This window comes from Marmota marmota, unplaced genomic scaffold (assembly GCF_001458135.2).
Source record: "Marmota marmota marmota unplaced genomic scaffold, marMar, whole genome shotgun sequence".
Lineage (NCBI taxonomy): Eukaryota > Metazoa > Chordata > Mammalia > Rodentia > Sciuridae > Marmota > Marmota marmota.
The window spans coordinates 15,204,417-15,214,903 of record NW_026000185.1 but is presented as its reverse complement, the minus strand read 5'-3'; the positions used below and the strand labels follow the sequence as shown (position 1 = coordinate 15,214,903).

The 10,487-nt window shown below is 45.3% G+C and overlaps 1 non-coding gene across 1 annotated transcript; it reads left to right on the top strand.

Annotated features, from left to right (window-relative positions):
- Window positions 1-9,071: 9,071 nt before the first annotated feature.
- Trnal-uag lies at window positions 9,072-9,153 on the top strand. Its single transcript has one exon. It is a non-coding gene; the product is annotated as a tRNA-Leu (tRNA).
- The last annotated feature ends 1,334 nt before the right edge of the window (window positions 9,154-10,487 follow it).

Genomic DNA, 10,487 nt, shown 5'->3' with positions numbered 1-10,487 from the left:
GAGCGACGGGGCAGGGGCGGGACTGCGGTGCTCACGTGGCCGCCCCCCGGTGGCCGCCACAGAGCCTGCAGCCGCCTCACTGATCTGCCCCCCTGCTCAGTGACGAGCGCCCCGCCTGTTGAATACACACACAGTGTCAGCATCTAACGCCCATTTGTCATTTGTGGAAATCTCTATAACTAACCTTAGGATACTTTTATGAGAAATGCTTCCCCGCCCCCCATCTCTGCTTTGTAAAAACTTAGGCACATACACCAATTGCATTTCTTTATGTAATTATTTAACCAATATGTCCTCTAGGCGTTCCTTACCAGTCTTGTTTACATTGCTGTATTCCTAACTGAACCCAGGGCCTGGCACATAGTAGGTGCTTAATAGAAGCCTGTGGAATGAATGGATAAATATGGCAAAGTATAAAGAAGAAAAGGAAATGGACAACTGCTGTGAACATTTTGATAATCATGTCCTTCCAGATATTTTTTCTAATGAAAGGATATTTTAGAAATAAAAAAATAACCGTTGCATCTATTGAGTGATCTATTTCATTCCAGCTCCATGCTGACTCTAGAAGGGCGGTAGGACACAACCAGGAAGGGCCAGCTAGAACCAATCCACACTTAGCTGATTTCCAAGCGCTGAGGAATGTAAACATCTTTCCCTTCACTTATGACCCACTTCTAAAGTGGAACCTCTTGCCAAAGGACTTTTATACAGTGCTGGGGTTGTGGCTCAGTGGTAGAGTGCTCGCCTAGCATGCATGAGGCACTGAGTTCAATCCTCAGCACCACATAAAAACAAAGTAATATGTTCACCTAAAACTAAAGATACATAAATAAATGTTTTTTTTAAAAAAAGGATTTTTATACAGCTGGACTCCTGCAGCTCACCCTCATCCTTCCCCCAGGCAAACCAGAAACCAGGAACTAGAATTCCTCTTCCTCAAGACAAATCATAGAAACCAGAACCCATTTTCCCCAAAGCTAGCCATAAAATCTACAAATACTCCAACTCTTCCCTACTTCTCTGCATGAGAAATGGCCATAAAGAAATTCTCTGACCTACCTAGTTTGATAGTAGGGCATAAGACCCACATTCCAGAAGGGGATCTGCCCCACACCCAACTGGAAGAAATGCTACAACTGAGGGACCCAGAGGACTCCGAGTATTTCTACATGGCTATTAAGGTTTCACTGAACCTCAGCATAAAACGGATACTTTATCCTGGACCTTTGGTCTTCCATCTGAAGGTTCTCATGTCCTGCAAAACTGTGATAGAAGAAATGTTATGGTGTTTCTCCTGTGAATCCATCACCAGTTTTCTTCTTCTTTGTGGGAAGGGTACCTGGGATTGAAGTCGGGGCACTAGGCCACTGAGCCACATCCCCAGACCTATTTATATTTTATTTAAAGGCAGGGTCTCACTGAGGGTCTCACTGAGCTGCTTAGCATCTTGCTAATTTGTTGAGACTGGCTTTGAACTCACGATCCTCCTGCCTCAGCCTCCTGAGCAGCTGGGATTACAGTCATGCACCACTACGCCCAGCTACCAGTTTTTTCATCAGGATCAAAAAAATTAGGCCTTCAGAGGGAACATGTGAACTTCCCTGCTCAGGCACTGCCAGACGGAGAGGGACAGGAGGGTTTCCAGCAGGGAATGTCTAGCAAAGGGCCTACCCCAGTGGGATGTGCAACATAAACCTGCTCCTTGTGCCCCGAAGAGTCCTTTATCAGGATCGCCTCTGTCCTGGAAGGTGGGGGGAGGTGAGGGAGAACCCCCATAGAGGTGGAGGTCACCCAGAGTCCCAGGCAAACACCAAGACCACAGGAAGATCAGAGAGACAGGGACACTGTGGGTATACTGACGTTTGTTCTTTTCCTTCCTCTCATCAATGGGTTGGGAATATGCTTCTGTGGTCGGGATCATCTGTCATGTGGAATGCTTGCTCTGATGCCTTTTGGGGGACCAAAGAGCCGATATTCATAGGAACTTCACTTTTTGTTTGGCTCTGAGGCAACGGCTTTCCAGGATGCCAAGGGTTGGACATGGTTAAGTGTGTCCCCGAGGCTTCCTGTGTGGACATTTGGGACATCTGATCCCCACTCCAAGGTATTAGGAGGGTAGAGATTTAATCCGACTATCTTTAGAGTTGGAGGTGATTAGGATTAGATAATGATTAATGCTGGCAGCTAAAGACAGACAGATGGACACACCACACACACACGCGCGCGCACACACACACACACACACACACACTCCCTATCTCTCCTCACATGATACCCCACACCTCCTCTGGACTCTGCCAGCAGGAAGACCATCACCAGCTGCAGGTCCTCAACCTTGCCCTTCCAGAACCTTGAGCCAAAATAAACCTCCTTTCTTTATAACTCCTCCTGTCTGTGGTATTGTGTTACTGGCGAAAGAAAATGGTCTAATTCGAAAGCATTATCCCTTTCCATCATCATCACAACCTTCTGACAGTTTGCACAGAGAGCAATTGAAGTGATTTTCCCCTGCTTGCACAGATAGTTAAGTGGCTGAGTCAGGACTGGGCCCAGATCCCAGTATACACAGGCCGCTTGAGTGTCCTGTCCCTGAGCCTTGACTCTTCAGTATTTGAGGCCTACAAAAATCCAGATTCTCTTGGAAAACTTCAGGCCTTCAGGTTTACCAACTGCAATGGCATCTGCTGGGGGTAGGTTCAAGTTTACAAGGCTGAGGAGGGGGTGACATACAGGCAGCATCTCCTAAGGTGGTCAGAGATCAAAAGAAGAAATGGATCCTGAAGCCCACCAGGGAGTAGTTCACCCTTTGGCATGTGTGTTACAAATTTTGGAAAATACAAGATCGAGAAGATAGATGACAAAATTTTGGTTTGAAAGGCTGGTTCTTTTGGTTACCTTAAGAAAACTCCTTTGACTTTTTGCAAAAGACAAAGTTATTCCTGAAATTATGAGACCCCGGGGAGTTCAGGAAGGAAGGAGGAGGCCAAGGAGGCTAAACTAGTTTTCCCAAGTCCAGGCTAAACAACACAAATGATGGGGGAGGGGGGGTGTTCCATTACCTAAAGCTCTGTGGCATTGGACAAGTTATTTAACTTCTCCATATTTTTATCTGGCCCAAAAGCATCCTCTTTTGCATGAGAATCTTGATTTGTCTGTAGTGGACTAATTCATCCTATTCTTTGTTTTTTAAAATTTATTTTTAGTTGTAGATGGACACAGTACCTTTATTTAATTTATTTATTTTTATGGGGTGCTGAGGATCAAACTCAGTACCTCACAAATGCCAGGCAAGCGTCCAACCACTGAGCCACAACCCCAGCCCTCACTCTGTTCTTAATTCCACAACCCCAGCCCTCACTCTGTTCTTAATTCCTGAAAATACCCCTTCCCACTCCCTTGGTTTCTTAATTCCTGAAAATACCCCTTCCCACTCCCTTGGTTGCAAGAGTGGACACACGACCAGATCTGGCAATTAGCATATTCCATCCCTTTAATCCCATTGATTGGTTCATGTGACCCAAGTTAGGCCAATGAGAAAGGAATCTGGATCTTGTCTTGCAACCATGAAGAAGAGACTCTTTCCTTCCAGACTTTTGATGAGTTGGGAGAATGTAAGCAGAGAGTTTCTGGGCATTCATTCTTTTTTTTTTTTTTTTTTTTAAGGCAAAGGTTTTTGAGTCAAACGGACCTATTTATTTTTATTATTTTTTTTTTGAAAGAGAGAGAGAGACAATTTTTAATATTTATTTTTTAGTTTTCCGCGGACACAACATCTTTGTTGGTATGTGGTGCTGAGGATCGAACCTGGACCGCACGCATGCCAGGCGAGCACGCTACCGCTTGAGCCACATCCCCAGCCCTGGGCATTCATTCTTATGACAATTATTTAATAAGCTCTTACTGTGTGCCAAATTTCATGCTAAGAGGTGGGGGAAAGGCCTGCCTTCAGGGAACATTCTAGTGAGGTGAGGAAAGAGACAACAGAAATTCCCCTATTAGTCATTATTCCATGCCATTCTAAACTGTGAGGCAGGCATGCTGAGTGGGAAGCGTTGGAGGCATCAGACTTCCTTTTTTTAAAAAAATAATTAAATATAGGAAAAAAATTAAACTACCTTACTGTTACTGTATCCAAGAGGAATAATAAACCCATCATGCTCAATTTCAAGCCAAGAGCCCTGTTCTAAAGCCTGCTGCTCGCTGCTCCGCCTTCATGGACAAAGCTCTTCGCTTCAAGTTCTGAGAAAAAAAAAAAAAATCTCTCACCTCATCCACAAGGATTTGGTTTCTTCCCCCATTTCCCTCCACCAGAATGTCCACAGGACCCAACCCACAAAACAAAAATGATACTATCAAGAAAACGAAAAGACCACCCAGAGTATGGGAGAAAATATTTACACATCATATATCTGATAAGGGAAATGTAACTAAAATATATAAAGAACTCTTGTGACTCAATATTAAAAAGATAACAAAGTCAAGTTTAAAAATGGACAAAGGATTTGAATAGATCTCTCTCCAGAGAAAATACCCAAACAGGGCTGGGGTTGTGGCTCAGAGGTAGAACACTTGCCTACCATGTGTGAGGCACTGGGTTGATCATCCTCAGCACCACATAAAAATAAAATAAAGATATTGTGTCCACCTATAACTAAAAAATATATATTTTAAAAAGAAATATACAAATAACTATTAAGCACATGAAAAAAATGCTCTACACCAATAGCCTGAGGATAATGCAAATTGAAGGTATCAATCCACTAGGGTGGCTATCATAGAAAAAAAAAATCAGCTAATCAACAGGCGTTGGCAAGCATCTGGGGCAATTGGAACCCTCACATTTTGCTGATGTGAGAAATTGAAAACAGTTTGGTAGTTCCTCAAAAAATGAAACATGGAATTATGATACAACCCAGCAATTCCATTCCTGGTTCTATACCAAGAGAAATTAAAAGATATGCTCACGTACCCAAATGTTCATAACAGCATTATTCATAAGAGCCAAGAAGTGAAAAAAAACCCAAATGGTATCAACTTATGAATGGACAATCAAAATATGCTCTATCCATACAATAGTATGGTATTTGACAATAAAAAGGAATGAAGTACTGATTTATGCTCCAGCATGGAAGGACCTTAAAAACATTACACAAAGTGAAAGAAGTCAGGCACCAAAGACAATGTATTGACCAGGCGTGGTGGCCCATGCCTGTAATCCCAGCAGCTCCGGAGGCTGAGGCAGGAGGATTTCGAGCTTAAAGCCAGTCTGAGCTAAGGCAAGGTGCTAAACAACTCAGTGAGACCCTGTCTCTAAATAAAATACAAAACAGGGCTGGGGATGTGGCTCAGTGGTTGAGTGCCCCTGAATTCAATCCCCAGTACCCCACAGCCCCCCAAAGACAATGTATTGTATGACTTCATTTACATAAAATGCCCAGAACTGAAAAATCCACAAAGAGAGAAAGTAGATTAATGGTTGTCAGGGGCTTGGAAGGGAGTTTGGAGGATCAGAGAATTATTACATATAAGTAGCAGGGTTTCTTTTGGGGGTGATGAAAATGTTCCAAAATTGCTTGAGGTTGATAGCTACACAACTCCGAATATAGTAAAAGCCACCAAATTATACACTTCAGATGGGTGAATGGTATGTACCGTATGTGAATCACATTGCAATAAAGCTGTTACCCAAAACAAAAACACCAAAATCCCCACAACCCAGTTTGCTCTCACCGGTTTGCTACATTGTGTGGTAGCAGAAGAGATGGCAGATGGGAGGGGAAAGTGCTCCAGCTCCTACAAGCCCTAGCCCAGTCAGTCACCTGCCTGTTCCCTCCCACAGGCTCAGGCCTGAGAGCAGCATTGGCCACATACACCCAGGATGGTTGCAAAAGCTCAGATTCCCTCTCCATGGTGGATTTGAGAGTTTTTGTTTGTTCGCTTGTTTGTTTTGAACTCAAAGGATTGAACTCAAGGGTGCTCCACCACTGAGCCACCTCCCCAGCCCTTTTTTATTTTTTTTACTTTGATACAGGGTCTCACTAAGTTGCTGAGGCTGGCCTCGAACTTGCAATCTTCCTACCTTAGTCTCCTGAGTTGCTGGGATTATAGGTCACTGGGCCTGGCATGCCCACCATAGAGCCAGCCAGGTGGCCCACCTGTAGCTCTGGAAAGACTCCATGAAGTGACCCCTTTCCTGTCTCTTAGCCAGTGCAGCCCTTCCTTTCCTCTGTGGGAGGCAGGCTCCAGGATGACAGCAGGACCACGTGTGCGTTTCTGGTTTCATTTGCCTAGGAAAAGATCTGGAACAATTGACCCCAAGCCTTTTTACAGGGGTTGCTTCTGTGGGGTTCACTGGTGAAGGAGGGCCACAGAGAGGGAGAGAATTTTCCCTTTTAATTTTACACCTCTGATAACACATGTTAAAAAATGTACAGCGAGCATGACTACCTGACATTACATTTGAAATTTAAAAAAGACAAAAACCAACTTTCTCTTCCAAAACTCAGAGTTGCAGTAGGTGGAGAAATGAAAGGTGACTCTTATTTTTTCTTATTTGTGCTTTTCTTTCTTTGCTGAAGCACCAAGGAACTCAGATTACTTTTGCAAAACTCATTTTTAAATGTTACTTAAACACACACACACACACAGAGAAACTAAACAGATCCTGGTTGCTCTGGATTCTGCGGCCTCCTGACCTTTGCTTGGCTGCGGCTTTGCACTGTCACCCCTGAAGATGTAAATCGACAGAGAAGCCCAGTCAGCAGAACCCTGGGGCCAGCAGGGAGGCCAAGCTGCTGAAGAAATGCTGGGCGGGGCAGACAAACTGAAGCCTCACCTCCACTGGGTTTGTGGTCTAGTGCCTCTGGCTGCAGGGTTCTGAGTACTTCTAGAAGCAGCTCCCCCCACCCTCAAGCATGGATCGTGCCTGATCAGATCTAACGGGTGCAGGATAAATGTTAACTTAAACTATCAGAGAGGGAGAGAGCTGGGGGGCCAGGTGCTGCTGGCATATGATCCAACCACTGCTTTGAGTAATTGCAGGGAGATAACTTAAGAGAACCCAGCTTCCTTCCTGTGGCCCCAAGGGGTGATCGGCCAGATGCTCGGCCACAGTCTGACCATATCCAGACAACAGTTTTCTGAGGTCTTTTGGGCAGCTCCAGCCGGAGCATTTGCCTCTAACTTAGGTTCATGTGGCAACAGAGAGGTGACTCACTAGCATGGCCCTGCCTCCTCCAGGGAGAGATCCATAAATACCTACTTGCAGCAGTGAGTTGGGGAGGGTATGTGGAATATCACCTCATGGCCAACCAATGTCCATGGAAGAACTCTGGGGTGAGATACTGGAAGGCAACAGATACCTGGAATTACCACCATCACCCCCACGCTATAGGCCAGAGATCCACGTATTACCACATTTGATCTTCACTGCTTCGTTCTTTGATATGATCAGAACATGCCTGACACACTGCAGGTGCTCAAGAAATACTTGCAGAATGAATGAATTAATCTTCACAGCAGCTCCTAAGAGGTGGCTATTGTCATCATCATACAGACATTCAATGTATGTTACATTATGTCACATTAATGTTGTTATATGTAACAGTATATTGCAGGAATGAGCAACTGAGGCCCTAAGAGAAGGAACTTTCCTAATGTCACACCCTGAGAAACAGCTCAGCTTTGTGATTCCCAAGCCAGCCCCTGGTTTACACACTGTATTAGTTTCTTACTGCTGCTGTAACAAATTTCTACAAATTTAGTGGCTTAAAATGACACAGATAATTGTCTTATTGTTCCCAAAATCAGAAGTCCCAGATTCAAGGTGTTTTCAGACACTTTGAGTTCCTTTTTGGAGGTCTCAGGAGAGAATTGGTATTCTTACTTTTTGTAGCTAGTCGAGATTATGTGTATTCCCCTTTTTGCTGGTGTCTTCATTTCTCCTTGAATTCTCGCCTCTCTTTTAAGGATCCCTGTGATTATATTAGGACCATCTAGATAATCCAGGCTACTTTTCCCATCTGAAGATCCTTAATTACATCTGCAAAGTCCCTTTTGCCATGTGTAAGGCAACACATTTACAAGTTCTGGGTATTTGAATGTGCTCATCTTTGGGGGGCCATTATCACATCAACTTACCCAGCTGTCTTTATAACCCTGGGTTTTGTTTGCAAGGAAGTGGATAACCCAATTTAAACGGAAAGGAAGTGAATAAAGCCTATCTGAAGGTAAAATTAGGGAAAAGTGTACTGGAAGGATTTGAAACACCTGAGGAAAGAGGAAGAATGATAACATTTGAGGATCTCAAAAGACTTCAATTTTATTTACAGGATTATTATTATTATTTTAAAAGACTTGAAGCGAATCTCCAAATATTAACAATTTTGAATGACGGAAAATGAAGGTTGCTGTGTTGTGCTCTAAATTTATTGCATTAGTCTAAAAAATAACACTCAAATAGTCTGCACAGAAGAACCTGGGTCTTTGGAGGCTGGGGAAGGCTGGCTTTGGCTGGGGCACCTGAGACAAGTTACTCAGCTGTAAAATGGGATAATAATTATGCTTGAAGGAGCCCACACGTGATTCTCCTATCAGGAGGGCAGGGGCCAGGCCGTGAGGTCACTCGGGGCTGCAAAGGAAGCTTGTGATGAGAATCGAGCCGGCAGAATGGATTCCGTGCAAACTTGGGTTTCTTGCGGGATCCCCACCCCAGTTGGGAGGAAACCGCAGCGCAGCACCGCCCCCAGGTGGCCATAGGCAGCATCACATCCATAGAAATTGCAAAAATCAAATTCGACACATGTGAAGATCGGATGTTAATGTTTAACATTTAGGAACTAATCTTTCTTTTTTAATGATGGCTTCCTACAGTACTTCTTGAGCCGGGGACAAGAGTACCGTAACTCCAGGACTGCCAAGGAAGCCAGGGGGCGAAAGTGCAGAGGCGACAGGATGGAGGCCGGTCTCATAATGGGCATGCGCAAACTTATGAAGGCGGAGCTTACAGAGAACAAGGCACCCTCGTCATCACACTAACATAGGCTGAGTGGGTCGACGTCTAAGCAGGCGGTAGCGTGGCCGAGTGGTCTAAGGCGCTGGATTTAGGCTCCAGTCATTTCGATGGCGTGGGTTCGAATCCCACCGCTGCCACAGCCAGACGGTGTCATTTTTGTATCTTTATATTTTTCAATCCCCCCTCAGTGTCTTATCCCTCTTCTCCTTTCCGATACTTCATTTTTTCTAACGAAATGGGGGAAGAATAAGAGAAAGAAACCTTCCAACTCTAGCCCAGTACACAAACTTCTCTTTCACCTATTAATTCCATTTCCTTCAAATAAAATAAACAACTCCTCCCTTTCTTCAGGGGAATCACATCTGGGATACCTTGCAAAGTTCCCGGCAGGAAGCATTAATTGAATGTTTCCAGTCCCCGGAACACAGGGAGTGAAACTCTATCTCTCAAGGACAAAAGTTGAGGCGGTGGAGGGGAGGAGGCTGGGATCAGGAATGGAGTTAGAGAGGGTCCCTTGCTGGCCCAGGTCCTTGGGAGTGCTGCCCCTGACACCCATGGACTTCTGTTGGCAGAGCAGATGGCAGGGGACTGTGGAGGGGCTGGGGGAGTTGGGTCTGGCCTCCCATTGGGATGCCAACCTTAATGTCTCAGCTGAGTTGATTCACTTCTCATTGGTCCTCAGATTGCTTTGGGGTCCTTCATTTTCACTGCACAACTAGGAGGCTGCTGGAAGCCCAGCTCATCCTGAGGCTGCAGGATGGACCAGGCGGACAGCGTCCAGCGGCAGCAGTTACAGACGTTGTAAATTCATGAATTACACCCGTGAGGAATGTCTGCCGTGCAGGGTGCTAACCTGGCCCAGGAGAAGCAAGGAGGTGACATTTAGCTGGACCTGAAGTTGAGAGACTAGCCAAGGGAAGGTTGGGAAGAGATTTCCAAGAACAGGAAAACCTTTGTGGCCGGCAGGCCAGAGCCTGGTGAGTCCGAGGTGCCAGTTAAAGGAAGCGATTAAATGCCGCTGGGCAGAAGATTGGACAAATGGCAAGAGATGAGGCTGAAGAGACAGACGGAGGGGGCCGTGAATGCCAAGGTCAGGCTCTGAATCTGACCCCAGGAGCAATGGGAAGCCATTGAAGGGTTTTAAACCCGAGAGTGGCATGTTCTAACTTGGGATTTAGAAAGCTCAGTAGGGACATGGGACTCTATCAAGGTTACTGCTGTTGTTGGGAGAAAGGACAGAGGTTTATACCATGGTGGAGGCAGTATGTAGGACTGAAGGGTGGGCCAGAAAGACATTGTGGAGGTGGATCTGACAGAACTCACTGGTGAGATTGTGAGGAGGAATGTTTCAAAATGATACCCAGGGGCCAGGCCAGGCAGCACACCTGTAACCCCAGCAGCTCAGGAGGCAGGAGGATCATGAGTTCAAAGCCAGCCTCAGCACAAGCGAGGCACTAAGCAACTCAGTGAG